Here is a 16,319-nt window from a genome sequence, read left to right on the forward strand (position 1 = left end):
TGTATTGACTTAAGAAGATTCATCACCACAAGGCCATATGTCACTACTTACAGTATATTAATTTCTAATACAATAGGCTCATGTGGAATATAGCTAGCAGTCTTTTCTGTTAGTAATATTAAAGAATGCTTTATGTAAGGTAGCTTACAATGTTGATTTTTGGATCAACTTTGATCCATCATGGGCTTTAAAGAATGATTGTTTAGAGTAAAGTTTTGGTGCTGATTTTTAAATATACCTGTATGTACCAGTAAAGTCCAACTAATTTCTCTTTTTTAGACTGGTTCTTTCTTGTATATTCAAATATGCCAGATATTTACCTTTAATACTCCTGGAAGTGTACAAGTTTTGTGTTGGAATTGACAGCTGATATGCTGCAAAGATTTTAAGAATAACCTATGCTGTGCTGTACTGTGCTGTTCTGTGCTGTGTTCGGCAGTTCCCAGAGCAAAGAGGCAAGTGAAAAAAGCAGTACTTTAAATCCCAACAATGGAAAAGAATTACAATTCTCCCTTGCGCCATGTGTCTATACTGCAAAGGTTTACTGCTTGTTTAGGTCTAGGGGGGAGCACTTTTACCCTATCCTCCGCTCTCCTGGCAGACACGGCACTCCCCCATGCTTAGGCAGTAGACTGTCCCTCTGTGTCCTCATGCCCAAAGCAGGAATATAGAGCCTGCACTGGTCTTAGACCACTGGAGCATGGAGGAGAAGATGACTTTTCTAGCAGTTCAGAGGAGCAAAGGATCTGGTAAATAAAGCTACTTTTCCATGCAACCTAGACATAAACGAGCAGTTAACTCATGCGGTGGGTACACAAAGCAGCCCCATTGCAAGGGTGAATTTTCAAATTTGCTGGAACTGAATTCTAAACAATGAAGTAGGCAGCTAATTAGGTGACACAAGAAGTGGATGCATTTCCTCAAGGAGGTAACCAAAAACATGCCTGCTCTAAAATATTGAGGCAAGATGAGAACATTGCTCCTGAAAAACTCCTGGAGGCATTTCTTAAAACAATATTCTCAGTCATTTTACTATGGTAGAATTGACACTGTGCTGAATTTAAGATTTTTCAGGCCTTCCCACACCAGCTATTCAGAACCAGGTAATGTAAATTAACTATTGGACAAGTCACTGGAGACAAAATAAGGCTCTGACAACCTTGGCGTTATACAAGAAAATGTGAGCTCAACCATCAGCCCGAAATAGGTTTTCTTTTTTATCCCTCAGCATGCAGAGCAGCAGACAGATCATTTGCGTGCCCCATCGTTATAGTTTTCGGTTTATACTCTTCTAAACTTGATATTATGTCATAAATTTTAAAGATAGGTATTCTGAGAAGTTCAGGACAGCTTCTGTATGCGATAAACATAACTCAGTGTGTTATTGTAAAACCCTGTCATTATTTCATCAATCCTCTAGATTGCGACAAAGAGGACAATCATAGTTCAGACACATTTCATTTGATATTTTCTTCCTAAAGGCCCCCTTTTTTGTTAAAAAAAGGACAATTGCCATCTGTGTGGTCAACACATACTTTATCTAGTGAGTGGGAAAAGCTCAGTGCACGTTGTTGAAGGTAATAGCATTTCTTTGATTTGCGCTTGTTATATTGCTAAGTGACATTTACCGCAGAGATCACCTCATGTCCGTTGATTATGTTTGACATTTCACTCCCTTGCTATAAGTGTTACTTCTGAAGCAACACAGTGTTATTTTCAACAGTGTTTTCAAAAGCCATATTGATTGAAGTCACCTGAAAACATAGCAGTGAGTCCACAAACTTAAAAAGGAAAGTAATAGTGGTGCCTCCCAAGATACCAGAAGTCCTTTATTCAGCTTAAAGCATAAATTCTCATGCACACTGGACGTTTTTACAGCTGCTGTTTTTGGATTTTGAAGTTTTTTTTCTACAGCCAGTAACTACCCAGCATGTTATCCTATGTGTCCATGCACACATAGACTGTAATCCGCTTTTTTTGGCAGGGGCGTTTTTTTGACTGGAATAAAATCCCAGAACTAGTGGGTTTCTAGAGGAGTTTTTTAGCTATAAAAATGTTCTAATGCTGAAAAATGTGGCAAAATGTAGTAAAACGCGGCAACCCAGTGTTTTGGGATTTTTATTAGCAAAAAAACTCTAAAAACTGAAAAAAAAACGCAAACGTGAAAAAATGTGGCAAAATGCAGCTAAACGCTAATGCAAGAGAGCTAAAAAAAGTTCAAAAACTCACGATTTTACCGTGACTTTAAACAGCTAAAGTTACCAGCGATAGTAAAACGCCCAGTGTGCATGGAGCTAATTCTCATGATTTCAGTTCACTTGATTTTGTTTCCATCAGAAGAGATCAATGAAAGATAACAGAAAGTTCACAGCACTAGGCTCTACATTTCCTGTTTTGGCTTCCCCAGGATTTTTTAATTCCTATAACCTCTATAGTTTTATATTCTGGAGTACTGATATTGGTTTTGCTTGCAAAATAACTGTTTATTTGGCACTAAAATATAAAAAAAATAAATAACTAAAATAATTTGAACATATGATATATCACATTTTGCATTCAATAGGTGGCTCCTCTGCCCTTGCTGATCAGACTTCTCAATGCACAGCAGGCTGAAGTTTGAGCTTCAATAAAGCTGGGGTTCTTGTGTATTCTCCACACTAGGTGTATGACTGTAGCAAGAAATGAGTGAGGATTCTATTGTTATTCCAGCATCTCTGCCATCTAATATATCACCTCTTGGCAGCATGGGTCAGTTCTCAAGTGGCATGATAATCTTTTTATTTCTCTTCCCAGAGAATTAAGTCTTCAGAAACCAATATGAGGACCATTGTAGAAAGTTGTGCTATATATTTACCAGTTTGCTTTATCCAACCAACTGAAATTGAAGTGGAAATCCAGGAACTAATACCTAACCCTAGGTTAAATGACTTATTTAACTTACCTAAATACATGGTAAGGTGTCCTTCAAATTTCTTCTTCATTCAGCAACATGGACCATTCCTACTGACAAGCCATTGGTGGGTTCCTCTAAGACTCCTGGAGACTTCATAGCATGATAACATCATGGAGAAGATACTGCTTGCCATGGAAACACTGGATGACTAGTCACTACTTGGAAGGGTCAGCAAAAATCAGCCTCAAGTTGTATATGTTTTTATAAAATATTGTGAATGTTTGGAGGGGGGCTGAGAGGAAGGAATTGGATGGCCGGTTGTGATGCCCAGAGATCAGATTTAACGCCTTAATGATTGGAATGCTGTTACATAAGATTAACCCCTAGCTATACTTTTATATTTAATAATTTTTTATTGATTTTCACAAAGATTAATAGTACATACATTGTCAGATATAGCAGGGACACATCTGTTTTACCAAGCCAAACATGGTTAATACAATATAGGTAGTAACCTTTTAACATTGTTTACAACATAGCAGGATCGTAGTTGTCAAGCCTACTCAAACAATACATTTGGCATAACATTTCTTACAGCTTTAAACCTGACAGAGGCAAATTGATTTAACCACTTGGCATCCGCCTGCTGTTTATAAACGGCAGGACGGTGGCACTCCAGGGGCGGGTTGCTGTTCATAAACGGCACCCGCCACTTCTAGCTGTGCGCGCTCCCTGGAAGCGCGTAGCACCGCGATCCGGCGCCCGCTGTGTCCTCCAGACACAGTGAAACACCGATTGTTAGACAGGGACTCTGTACGAGGTCCCGATCATGTGATCACTGATTGGCCAATCAGTGATCACATGCAAAGTAGTAAGCAAGATGTCACTTGTGTAACTTGTGAATGATCACAGAGGTCACATGGTACAAGGCTATTCACAACAGCCTTGTACCATGTGACAAGCTTTGACCAATCACAGCTCACTCAGTAGTTCTCAATGGCTGCAAGAATGCAGACAGAGAGAAAGAGAAATGATTGCTTTTACCTCCTATATGGGTGTAAAAGCAATCACTGTAAAAATAAAAAAAAAAAATCTTCATCACCTCCCACAAGTAGTACAGTGTCACCATGGTGACACTATACTGCTAGGGTGACAGTATGTAAAAAAAAAAAAACATAATAATATAAAAATATAAAATAAAAATGTAAAACAAAGTTTAAAAATTATAATTTTTGGTTATAAACTAATTTGGCTTATTTTTTTTTTTTTTGCTAAAAAAATAACGGAATACATTTTGGCCAAGATTTATGCTGAAATATTGTAAAAATTGTATAAGAAAAACACTCTTTTTCAAAATGTTTGGACTTTTTTATTTACATAGCAAAAAAAATCAGAATCCCAGCGGTGAATAAATACCACCAAAATAAAGCTTTATCTGTCTAAAAAAAAACGCAAAAAAATTCATATGGGTACAGTGTTGCATGACCGCACAATTGTCATTCAAAGTATGATAGCGCTGAAAGCTGAAAATTGCCCTGGACAGGAAGGGGGTAAAAGTGTCTGGACAGGAAGTGGTGAAAATTTATTTTAGAAACTTTAATATAACTGTTAAACGAAAGATAGAAAAAAGAAAAAGGTAAGAACAAACTGCTGTATGTTTTCCTATCATGGAGCTTCACTCTAAATGTACTAGGGAAGAGAAATGTTAGTAAGGGTACTATGGATTGTAATGACACTAGAATAAGTGAATAGGTTACCTCACGTTTTCCCAAGGAGACCATTGTGCATGAAATATACGTATTTGAGACTGATTATATGCAATATATTTTTCATATTCATATGTTAATTCCAAATGTTGTTTAACCTCCAATATGCTTGGGGGCTCATTGGATTTCCAGCGTCTAGTTATAGCTAATCTAGCAGCCATCAATATATGTACAGTGGGGATCGAAAGTTTGGGCACCCCAGCTAAAAATTTGTATTAATGTGCATAAAGAAGCCAAGGAAAGATGGAAAAATCTCCAAAAGGCATCAAATTACAGATTAGACATTCTTATAATATGTCAACAAAAGTTAGATTTTATTTCCATCATTTACAGTTTCAAAATAACAGAAAACAAAAAAATGGCGTCTGCAAAAGTTTGGGCACCCTGCAGAATTTATAGCATGCACTGCCCCCTTTGCCAAGCTGAGACCTGCCAGTGTCATGGATTGTTCTCAATCATCGTCTGGGAAGACCAGGTGATGTCAATCTCAAAGGTTTTAAATGCCCAGACTCATCTGACCTTGCCCCAACAATCAGCACCATGGGTTCTTCTAAGCAGTTGTCTAGAAAACTGAAACTGAAAATAGTTGACGCTCACAAAGCTGGAGAAGGCTATAAGAAGATAGCAAAGCGTTTTCAGATGTCAATATCCTCTGTTTGGAATGTAATTAAGAAATGGCAGTCATCAGGAACAGTGGAAGTTAAAGCAAGATCTGGAAGACCAAGAAAAATATCAGACAGAACAGCTCGCAGGATTGTGAGAAAAACAATTCAAAACCCACGTTTGACTGCACGATCCCTCCAGAAAGATCTGGCAGACACTGGAGTTGTGGTACACTATTCCACTATAAAGAGATACTTGTACAAATATGGTCTTCATGGAAGAGTCATCAGAAGAAAACCTCTTCTACGTCCTCACCACAAAAATCATCGTTTGAACTTTGCAAATGAACATATAGACAAGCCGGATGCATTTTGGAAACAAGTTCTGTGGGCCGATGAGGTTAAAATTGAACTTTTTGGCCGGAATGAGCAAAGGTACGTTTGGAGAAGAAGGGGCACAGAATTTAATGAAAAGAACCTCTGTCCAACTGTTAAGCATGGGGTTGGATCAATCATGCTTTGGGGTTGTGTTGCAGCCAGTGGCACAGGGAACATCTCACGAGTAGAAGGAAAAATGGATTCAATAAAATTTCAGCAAATTTTGGATGGTAACTTGATGCCATCTGTGAAAAAGCTGAAGTTAAAGAGAGGATGGCTTCTACAAATGGATAATGATCCTAAACACACCTCGAAATCCACGGGGGATTACATCAAGAAGCGTAAACTGAAGGTTTTGCCACGGCCTTCACAATCTCCTGACCTCAACATAATTGAAAATCTATGGATAGACCTTAAAAGAGCAGTGCGTGACAGACAGCCCAGGAATCTCAAAGAACTGGAAGACTTTTGTAAGGAAGAATGGGCAAAGATACCTCAAACAAGAATTGAAAGACTCTTGGCTGGCTACAAAAAGCGTTTACAAGCTGTGATACTTGCCAAAGGGGGCAGTACAAGATATTAACTCTGCAGGGTGCCCAAACTTTTGCAGACGCCATTTTTTTGTTTTCTGTTATTTTGAAAGTGTAAATGATGGAAATAAAATCTAACTTTTGTTGACATATTATAAGAATGTCTAATCTGTAATTTGATGACTTTTGGAGATTTTTCCATCTTTCCTTGGCTTCTTTATGCACATTAATACAAATTTTTAGTTGGGGTGCCCAAACTTTCGATCCCCACTGTATATAATTGCAAAGTATATGCAAGCGCTGATATCTAGAATCCGCTAGCACAAAGGGTAAAGGCAACAAATCCGATAAAACTTGTATAACAAAGTGCATTAAATGTCATCATTAAGTGCAATAAAAACGCATGAATAAATTATCAATAACAAGTGTGTAAACAATAAATTTGAAGTCATTGAGTGGTACATATATGTCCATCCAATAATGAAATAAAGTGCGGAGATACTAATGAGGAAAGTATATGTGGTACTACAAGTCACAGCAATACCAATGTTGAATATCCAAAAAAAAAAGCGCTCAGTGAGGGAATCCACCACCGCTAATGGCTGTGCACTCACCAGAAAGCTACTGGTAAAGTAGCATTAATGCTGATCCATGTGTGCAGACCGGACTTCTCCAATGAGTACTGGTAAACCTCAGATCAAAAAAGGGGGGAATCATCCTAAAGAGAAAAGCTCACCACAGGAGCCCAGGATTCGATATATAGTGTAGTATTAATTAAAAGGAGTATAAAATCAATCCGTGGAAAGATATATAATGTGTTACAAATACCAAGATGTTATTAAACACTGATATTGCTGTGACTTGTAGTACCACAGAAACTTTCTTCCTTAGTGTCTCCGCACTTTATTTCATTATTGGATAGACATATTGTACCAGTCAATTACGTCAATGTTATTGTTTACCCACTTTTTATAAAAAATTTTGTTCATGCAAAAATTGCACTTAATGATGACATTTAATGTTTAGAGCTGAACTCTATAATACAAAGCAATATATGTATAGTTAATGGTCTTAATTGAGTTGGGATGTTATCTATGCCAATATTTAAAATTGAAAATTCTGGAGCAGGTGTAAGGATTAAGCCTGTATTAGAAGTTATCAATTTGTAGATACCATTCCAGAAGCTTCTCAGGTGAGGACTAGAGATGAGCGAAGTATTCAAAAATTCGATTCGACTGATTCGGCGAATTCGTGGAAAAATTTCGATTCGAGTCGAATATATTCGCTGCGAATTTAACTTATAAAAGGGTGTTTCTAGGCTTCAGAGAGCCTTTATATTAGTGCAGAACACTGTACCTTTAATTTAAATGCCCTTGGAGTCTGCTGGGGAAGAGAAATAATACTGACAGTCAGTATGACATGCAGATGAGTGCCGTCGATCTTAGAATCACCGCACACTTCACTCATTTGGGCAGTCACGGGGCCAAAACCAGAGTGTGGAGCCACAGTGTGGCGGTGGAGGCAGCAGCAATGGGAGGCCATACAGCACCCTATGACAAAAATGGAAACCACCAGCAGTGTGAGGAGACCTGAAAGTGGCACATGGCAGAGTGTGGCGATGGAGACAGCAGCAATGGGAGGCCGTACAGGGACCCATGAGACACTGTGGACCTGGCAGCAGCATGAGGAGGCGGTACAGGGGCCCATGACAGATTACGGGCCTGGCAGCAGCATGAGGAGTTGGTACGGGGGCCCATGGCAGATTACGGGCCTGGCAGCAGCAATGGGAGGCCGTACAGGGACCCATGACACACTCTGGACCTGGCAGCAGCATGAGGAGGTGGTACAGGGGCCCATGACAGATTACGGGCCTGGCAGCAGCATGAGGAGTCGGTACGGGGGCCCATGACACACTCTGGACCTGGCAGCAGCATGAGGAGGCGGTACAGGGGCGCATGACAGATTACGAGCCTGGCAGCAGCAACTTGGACAGGAGGACGTTCAGCTTCTGCACCGTCGGGTGCGTGCTCGCAAAATGTTGTCTCTTGGAAACGGATTCCAAGAAAGACTGCTGACGGAATCCGTGAAGAGGAGTAGCAGGAGAAGGAGCATCTGAACGAGCGGAATATGCCAACAAGCGACAACAGGGGCCCATGACAGATTACGGGCCTGGCAGCAGCATGAGGAGTCGGTACGGGGGCCCATGGCAGATTACGGGCCTGGCAGCAGCAATGGGAGGCCCGTAATCTGCCAGCACCCTATGACAAAAAATGGAAAACACCAGCAGTGTGTGAGGAGACCTGAAAGTGGCACATGGCAGAGTGTGGCGATGGAGACAGCAGCAATGGGAGGCCGTACAGGGACCCATGAGAGACTCTGGACCTGGCAGCAGCATGAGGAGGCGGTACTGGGGCCCATGGCAGATTAGGGGCCTGGCAGCAGCTATGGGAGGCCCGTAATCTGCCAGCACCCTATGACAAAAAATGGAACCCACCAGCAGTGTGAGGAGACCTGAAAGTGGCACATGGCAGAGTGTGGCGATGGAGACAGCAGCAATGGGAGGCCGTACAGAGACCCATGAGAGACTGTGGACCTGGCAGCAGCATGAGGAGGCGGTACAGGGGCCCATGGCAGATTACGGGCCTGGCAGCAGCAATGGGAGGCCCGTAATCTGCCAGCACCCTATGACAAAAATGTAACACACCAGCAGTGTGAGGAGACCTGAAAGTGGCACATGGCAGAGTGTGGCGATGGAGACAGCAGCAATGGGAGGCCGTACAGGGACCCATGAGAGACTGTGGACCTGGCAGCAGCATGAGGAGGCGGTACTGGGGCCCATGGCAGATTACGGGCCTGGCAGCAGCAATGGGAGGCCCGTAATCTGCCAGCACCCTATGACAAAAAATGTAACACACCAGCAGTGTGAGGAGACCTGAAAGTGGCACATGGCAGAGTGTGGCGATGGAGACAGCAGCAATGGGAGGCGGTTCAGGGACCCATGAGACACTGTGGACCTGGCAGCAGCATGAGGAGGCGGTACAGGGGCCCATGGCAGATTAAGGCATGGCAGCAGCAATGGGAGGCCCGTAATCTGCCAGCACCCTATGACAAAATGGAACCCTGGGCTGGGGCAGGCAGAACCGCCGTATCTTTATCACGGTTTTCCCAGGCCACCGAATGGCGACGCTGCATATGCTGACGCAACGCTGTAGTCCCAACATGGGCCCCCTGGCCACGCTTGACTTTCTGGCCACATAGTCGACATACGGCTACGTTTACTTCCTCGGGCGGCTTGACGAAAAATTGCCACACCGCCGAGTAGGAAACTTTGCCCCCGCTACTCCTCACTGGCTGACTGCTACTTCCTCCGTGCACACCGGCACCACTACTGGCCGTGGTGGTAGGCTGCAGTGGAGCTGGTGCTCTACTCCGTGGCCGTTTGTCTCCACTGACACTGCTGCGACCCTGCTGCCTCCTGGCAGCAGCAATGGGAGGCCGTACAGGGACCCATGACACACTCTGGACCTGGCAGCAGCATGAAGAGGTGGTAAAGGGGCCCATGGCAGATTACGGGCCTGGCAGCAGCAATGGGAGGTCCGTAATCTGCCAGCACCCTATGACAAAAAATGGAACACACCAGCAGTGTGAGGAGACCTGAAAGTGGCACATGGCATGAGACACTGTGGACCTGGCAGCAGCATGAGGAGGCGGTACAGGGGCCCATGGCAGATTAGGGGCAGGGCAGCAGCTATGGGAGGCCCGTAATCTGCCAGCACCCTATGACAAAAAATGAAACACACCAGCAGTGTGAGGAGACCTGAAAGTGGCACATGGCAGAGTGTGGCGATGGAGACAGCAGCAATGGGAGGCCGTACAGGGACCCATGAGACACTGTGGACCTGGCAGCAGCATGAGGAGGCGGTACAGGGGCCCATGGCAGATTACGGGCCTGGCAGCAGCAATGGGAGGCCCGTAATCTGCCAGCACCCTATGACAAAAAATGGAACACAACAGCAGTGTGAGGAGACCTGAAAGTGGCACATGGCATGAGACACTGTGGACCTGGCAGCAGCATGAGGAGGCGGTACAGGGGCCCATGACAGATTAGGGGCCTGGCAGCAGCTATGGGAGGCCCGTAATCTGCCAGCACCCTATGACAAAAAATGGAACACACCAGCAGTGTGTGAGGAGACCTGAAAGTGGCACATGGCAGAGTGTGGCGATGGAGACAGCAGCAATGGGAGGCCGTACAGGGACCCATGACACACTCTGGACCTGGCAGCAGCATGAGGAGGCGGTACAGGGGCCCATGGCAGATTACGGGCCTGGCAGCAGCAATGGGAGGCCCGTAATCTGCCAGCACCCTATGACAAAAAATGGAACACACCAGCAGTGTGAGGAGACCTGAAAGTGGCACATGTTTGGGGCATGATTCATGGCGGATTTAGTCAGTTGTGTCAGGAACTGGTGGTTTGAAATCCAGACTAATCCACGCCTGATTCATTTTCACAAACGTGAGTCTCTCCACACTTTGGGTGGACAGTCGTGTCCTCCGCGGAGTTACAATACCTCCTGCCGCACTAAACACGCGCTCCGATGCCACGCTACTGGCCGGGCATGACAGCCTTTCAAGGGGAAATTCAGCTAGTTGGGGCCAAAGGTCAAGTTTCATTGCCCAGTAGTCAAGGGGATTGTCTACCTCGGTTGGCAGGGTGCTGTCCAAGTAGGCCTAAGCCTGTTGTTTGAGGTCCTGCTCCAGGTCCACCTGATGCTGCTGCTGCTGCGGCTGGTTAGTAGTTTCCTCACTGCGCTGGTGAAGAAAGCTACTCATCATCGACTGCAGACTGAGGCAGCCGCTGCTGGTGGAGCTGCCACTGCTCCTACCACCCCACCCCTCCCCTGCTGCCATGGCAGCGGAACGCGAGCGCACAGGGCCCACAGTGTCTGAGGATGGACGTTGGCGCAGAAAGGCAGAGACCAGCTGACTACATAGGTGGTTTTTATAGTACGTAATTTTGGCCTCCCTCTCAGCAGGTGTGAAAAAGGCCACCATTTTTGAACGGTAGCAAGGATCCAACAAGGTGGACAGCCAAAAGTCATCCCTCTGTCTGATGGTTATTATTCGGCTGTCGCTACGCAAGCAAGCGAGCATGCTATGGGCCATTTGTGCCAAGGAATGCGAGGGACTCCCTGCCTCCATCTCCACAGCATACTGCCACGGTGCGTCTGGGTCCTCTGTCTCCTCCTCCTCCTCCTCTACCAGATGCTCCTGCTCCTCCACTCCTGTCCGCTGAGTGGAATAACCACCCATTTCACTCAATAATTCCTGAGCACAAATGTCCTCCTCTACCTCCTCCTCTTCTTCCTGTCCTGCCACCACAGGGGTCATGTGGCGTTGAGATCTGTGCGCCACGTCTACCGCACCCTGACCAGCCATTGTTAACAGCATTTGTTCCAGGACGTGCAACAGAGGAATGACGTCGTTCATCCCATAGTCCTGCCGACTCACGAATAGCGTGGCCTCCTCAAAGGGCCTGAGCAAGCGGCAGGTGTCACGCATGAGCTGCCAATGGCTGACATCGAAGTTACACAGGGGAGTACCTTTATCCGCTTGTAACATCAGGAAATCGGTGATGGCCTTTCGCTGTTCGTAAAGGCGGTCTAACATGTGTAGGGTTGAATTCCACCTTGTTGCAACGTCGCAGATCAGGCGATGCTGTGGAATTCCGTTCTGCCGCTGCAGCTCAAGGAGGGTGTGCTTTGCGGTGTAGGAATGGCTGAAATGCATGCAAAGTTTATGTGACATTTTAAGGATGTCTTGCAGTGGGATGGTGGATTTTAGGAACCGCTTGACAACCAGATTGAACACGTGAGCCATGCATGGCGCATGGCACAACCTTCCTTGATGCAGAGCAGACACCATGTTCTTTCCGTTGTCGGTCAACATGGTTCCGATTTTCAGTTTGCGCGGAGACAGCCATCTGTCGATTTCTCTGTTCATTACACTCAGAAGTTCCTCCCCTGTGTGACTACGTTCGCCAAGGCATACCAGGTGCAGCACAGCGTGACACCGTTGCGCCCTGCACATGTGATATGCCGGTCGGGTAATGGGACTTGGCACGGGGGTGGCGGCTGAGGACACGGTGGAAGAAGAGGTGGTAGAGGCGGACATCTTTTGTGGACCAAGGACGTGCAAACGTGGAGGCAAAAGCGGCGTGACCTGTCCAAGTTGCTGGTGCGGCTGTGACGGCACCACGTTCACCCAGTGGGCCGTAAATGACATGTACTGTCCCTGACCGTAGTTACAGCTCCACACGTCGGCGCTGCCGTGCACTTTGGCAGAGACCGACATGCTCAAAGACTGGCCCACCATCTCTTCTACATGTGAATGCAGGGCTGGCACTGCCTTTTTGGCGAAGAAATGATGGCTTGGCACTCTCCACCGCGGCGCGGCACAAGCCATCATTTCTCGGAAAGGTGCTGAGTCCAACACTTGGAAAGGGAGGGACTGCAGCACCAGCAACTTGGACAGGAGGACGTTCAGCTTTTGCACCGTCGGGTGCGTGCTCGCAAACTGTTGTCTCTTGGAAACGGATTCCAAGAAAGACTGCTGACGGAATCCGTGAAGAGGAGTAGCAGGAGAAGGAGCATCTGAACGAGCGGAAGATGGCAACGAGCGACAACTCCCCTCAGCAGAGGTGTTGGAGCCTTGACTGGCTGATAGAGGGTGATTGACGTCGGGTGACGGAGCAAGTAACGGAGCGGGTGATGGAGCGGGGGCTGGGGCGGGCAGAACCGCCGTATCTTTATCACGGTTTTCCCAGGCCACCAAATGGCGACGCTGCATATGTTGCCGCAACGCTGTAGTCCTAACATGGGCCCCCTGGCCACGCTTGACTTTCTGGCCACATAGTCGACATACGGCTACGTTTACTTCCTCGGGCGGCTTGACAAAAAATTGCCACACTGCCGAGTAGGAAACTTTGCCCCCGATACTCCTCACTGGCTGACTGCTGCTTCCTCCGTGCACACCGGCACCACTACTGGCCGTGGTGGTAGGCTGCAGTGGAGGTGGTGCTCTACTCCGTGGCCGTTTGCCTCCACTGACACTGCTGCGACCCTGCTGCCTCCTGGGCAACCCACCGACTGTTTTGCTCGCTGCCAAGCTGCCACCCTCTTCTCCTGATGATGCGGAAGCAATAGCCTGATGACGACGAGGCTGCCAAGTGCGATCAGCCTCATCATCATCAATTAGGGTCTCCGCCTCACTACTAGCCCCTTCGGCTGCGTGTGGGTCAGGAGACAGACCTTTCTCTAGACCGGCTACCGAGCCACTCTCCTCGCCACTACTTCTTCGCCTGGCTGCTGAAGAGGCGGATGTCTCCCCCCGTTCCTGACCGCCCTCTGTTAGCTCTTCCTCACTGTACAGTGGGGCTGAGCCCACAGCATGCGATACTTCGCTTGGTGAGGGAACACCAAAGGACAGGGGCAGGTAGAGGACACGTGATTTCAGTGGGCTTGCTCTCGGGCCATGCCAACTAACGGTTGTGTCTGACGTACCCACCGACCGTTGGCTGTAGGTGTCAGAGGTGACCTGGGAAGAGGAAGACGACCGAGCCAACCAATCAATGACGGCAGGGTTGTCAGTGGAGACACGACCGCTGGATGACACCGGGAGCACTGGCCTCTGGCTGCGAATAGTGCTGCCTCGACCCCTTCCTCTGCTGCCACGTCTGCTCGCTCCTAAAACATTGCCTCCTCTGCCACTCCTCTGCATGTTGTCTGACATACTCTTTAATTAAACGATTCTGTGTCCCTGAGTAACAATTCTGTGTCTGTCCCTGAGTAACAATTCTGTGTCCCTGAGTAACGTTTCTGTGGCCCTAAGTAACAGTTCTGTGGCCCTCAGTAACAACTCTGTGTCCCTCAGTAACAATTCTGTGTCCCTCAGTAACAATTCTGTGTCCCTCAGTAACAATTCTGTGTCTGTCCCTGAGTAACAATTCTGTGTCTGTCCCTGAGTAACAATTCTGTGTCCCTGAGTAACGTTTCTGTGGCCCTAAGTAACAGTTCTGTGGCCCTCAGTAACAATTCTGTGTCCCTCAGTAACAATTCTGTGTCTGTCCCTGAGTAACAATTTTGTGTCCCTGAGTAACAATTCTGTGTCCCTCAGTAACAATTCTGTGTCCCTCAGTAACAATTCTGTGTCCCTCAGTAACAATTCTATGTCCCTCAGTAACAATTCTGTGTCCCTCAGTAACAATTCTGTGTCTGTCCCTCAGTAACAATTCTGTGTCTGTCCCTGAGTAACAATTCTGTGTCTGTCCCTGAGTAACAATTCTGTGTCCCTGAGTAACGTTTCTCTGGCCCTAAGTAACAGTTCTGTGGCCCTCAGTAACAATTCTGTGTCCCTCAGTAACAATTCTGTGTCTGTCCCTGAGTAACAATTCTGTGTCTGTCCCTGAGTAACAATTCTGTGTCCCTGAGTAACAATTCTGTGTCCCTCAGTAACAATTCTGTGTCCCTCAGTAACAATTCTGTGTCCCTCAGTAACAATTCTGTGTCCCTCAGTAACAATTCTGTGTCTGTCCCTGAGTAACAATTCTGTGTCTGTCCCTGAGTAACAATTCTGTGTCCCTGAGTAACGTTTCTGTGGCCCTCAGTAACAATTCTGTGTCCCTCAGTAACAATTCTGTGTCCCTCAGTAACAATTCTGTGTCTGTCCCTAAGTAACAATTCTGTGTCCCTAAGTAACGTTTCTGTGGCCCTAAGTAACGGTTCTGTGGCCCTCAGTAACAATTCTGTGTCCCTCAGTAACAATTCTGTATCCCTCAGTAACAATTCTGTGTCTGTCCCTGAGTAACAATTCTGTGTCCCTGAGTAACAGTTCTGTGGCCCTCAGTAACAATTCTGTGTCCCTCAGTAACAATTCTGTGTCCCTCAGTAACAATTCTGTGTCCCTCAGTAACAATTCTGTGTCTGTCCCTGAGTAACAATTCTGTGTCTGTCCCTGAGTAACAATTCTGTGTCCCTGAGTAACGTTTCTGTGGCCCTAAGTAACAGTTCTGTGGCCCTCAGTAACAATTCTGTGTCCCTCAGTAACAATTCTGTGTCTGTCCCTGAGTAACAATTTTGTGTCCCTGAGTAACAATTCTGTGTCCCTCAGTAACAATTCTGTGTCCCTCAGTAACAATTCTGTGTCCCTCAGTAACAATTCTATGTCCCTCAGTAACAATTCTGTGTCCCTCAGTAACAATTCTGTGTCTGTCCCTCAGTAACAATTCTGTGTCTGTCCCTGAGTAACAATTCTGTGTCTGTCCCTGAGTAACAATTCTGTGTCTGTCCCTGAGTAACAATTCTGTGTCCCTGAGTAACGTTTCTCTGGCCCTAAGTAACAGTTCTGTGGCCCTCAGTAACAATTCTGTGTCCCTCAGTAACAATTCTGTGTCTGTCCCTGAGTAACAATTCTGTGTCTGTCCCTGAGTAACAATTCTGTGTCCCTGAGTAACAATTCTGTGTCCCTCAGTAACAATTCTGTGTCCCTCAGTAACAATTCTGTGTCCCTCAGTAACAATTCTGTGTCTGTCCCTGAGTAACAATTCTGTGTCTGTCCCTGAGTAACAATTCTGTGTCCCTGAGTAACGTTTCTGTGGCCCTCAGTAACAATTCTGTGTCCCTCAGTAACAATTCTGTGTCCCTCAGTAACAATTCTGTGTCTGTCCCTAAGTAACAATTCTGTGTCCCTAAGTAACGTTTCTGTGGCCCTAAGTAACGGTTCTGTGGCCCTCAGTAACAATTCTGTGTCCCTCAGTAACAATTCTGTATCCCTCAGTAACAATTCTGTGTCTGTCCCTGAGTAACAATTCTGTGTCCCTAAGTAACGTTTCTGTGGCCCTAAGTAACGGTTCTGTGGCCCTCAGTAACAATTCTGTGTCCCTCAGTAACAATTCTGTGTCCCTCAGTAACAATTCTGTGTCTGTCCCTAAGTAACAATTCTGTGGCCCTAAGTAACGTTTCTGTGGCCCCAAGTAACGATTCTGTGGCCCTCAGTAACAATTCTGTATCCCTCAGTAACAATTCTGTCTGTCCCTGAGTAACAATTCTGTGTCCCTGAGTAACGTTTCTGTGGCCCTAACTAACGATTCTGTGG

The sequence above is a fragment of the Staurois parvus genome, unplaced genomic scaffold (assembly GCF_062004578.1).
Source record: "Staurois parvus isolate SC_StPar_1 unplaced genomic scaffold, SC_StPar_1.0 ptg000533l, whole genome shotgun sequence".
NCBI lineage: Eukaryota > Metazoa > Chordata > Amphibia > Anura > Ranidae > Staurois > Staurois parvus.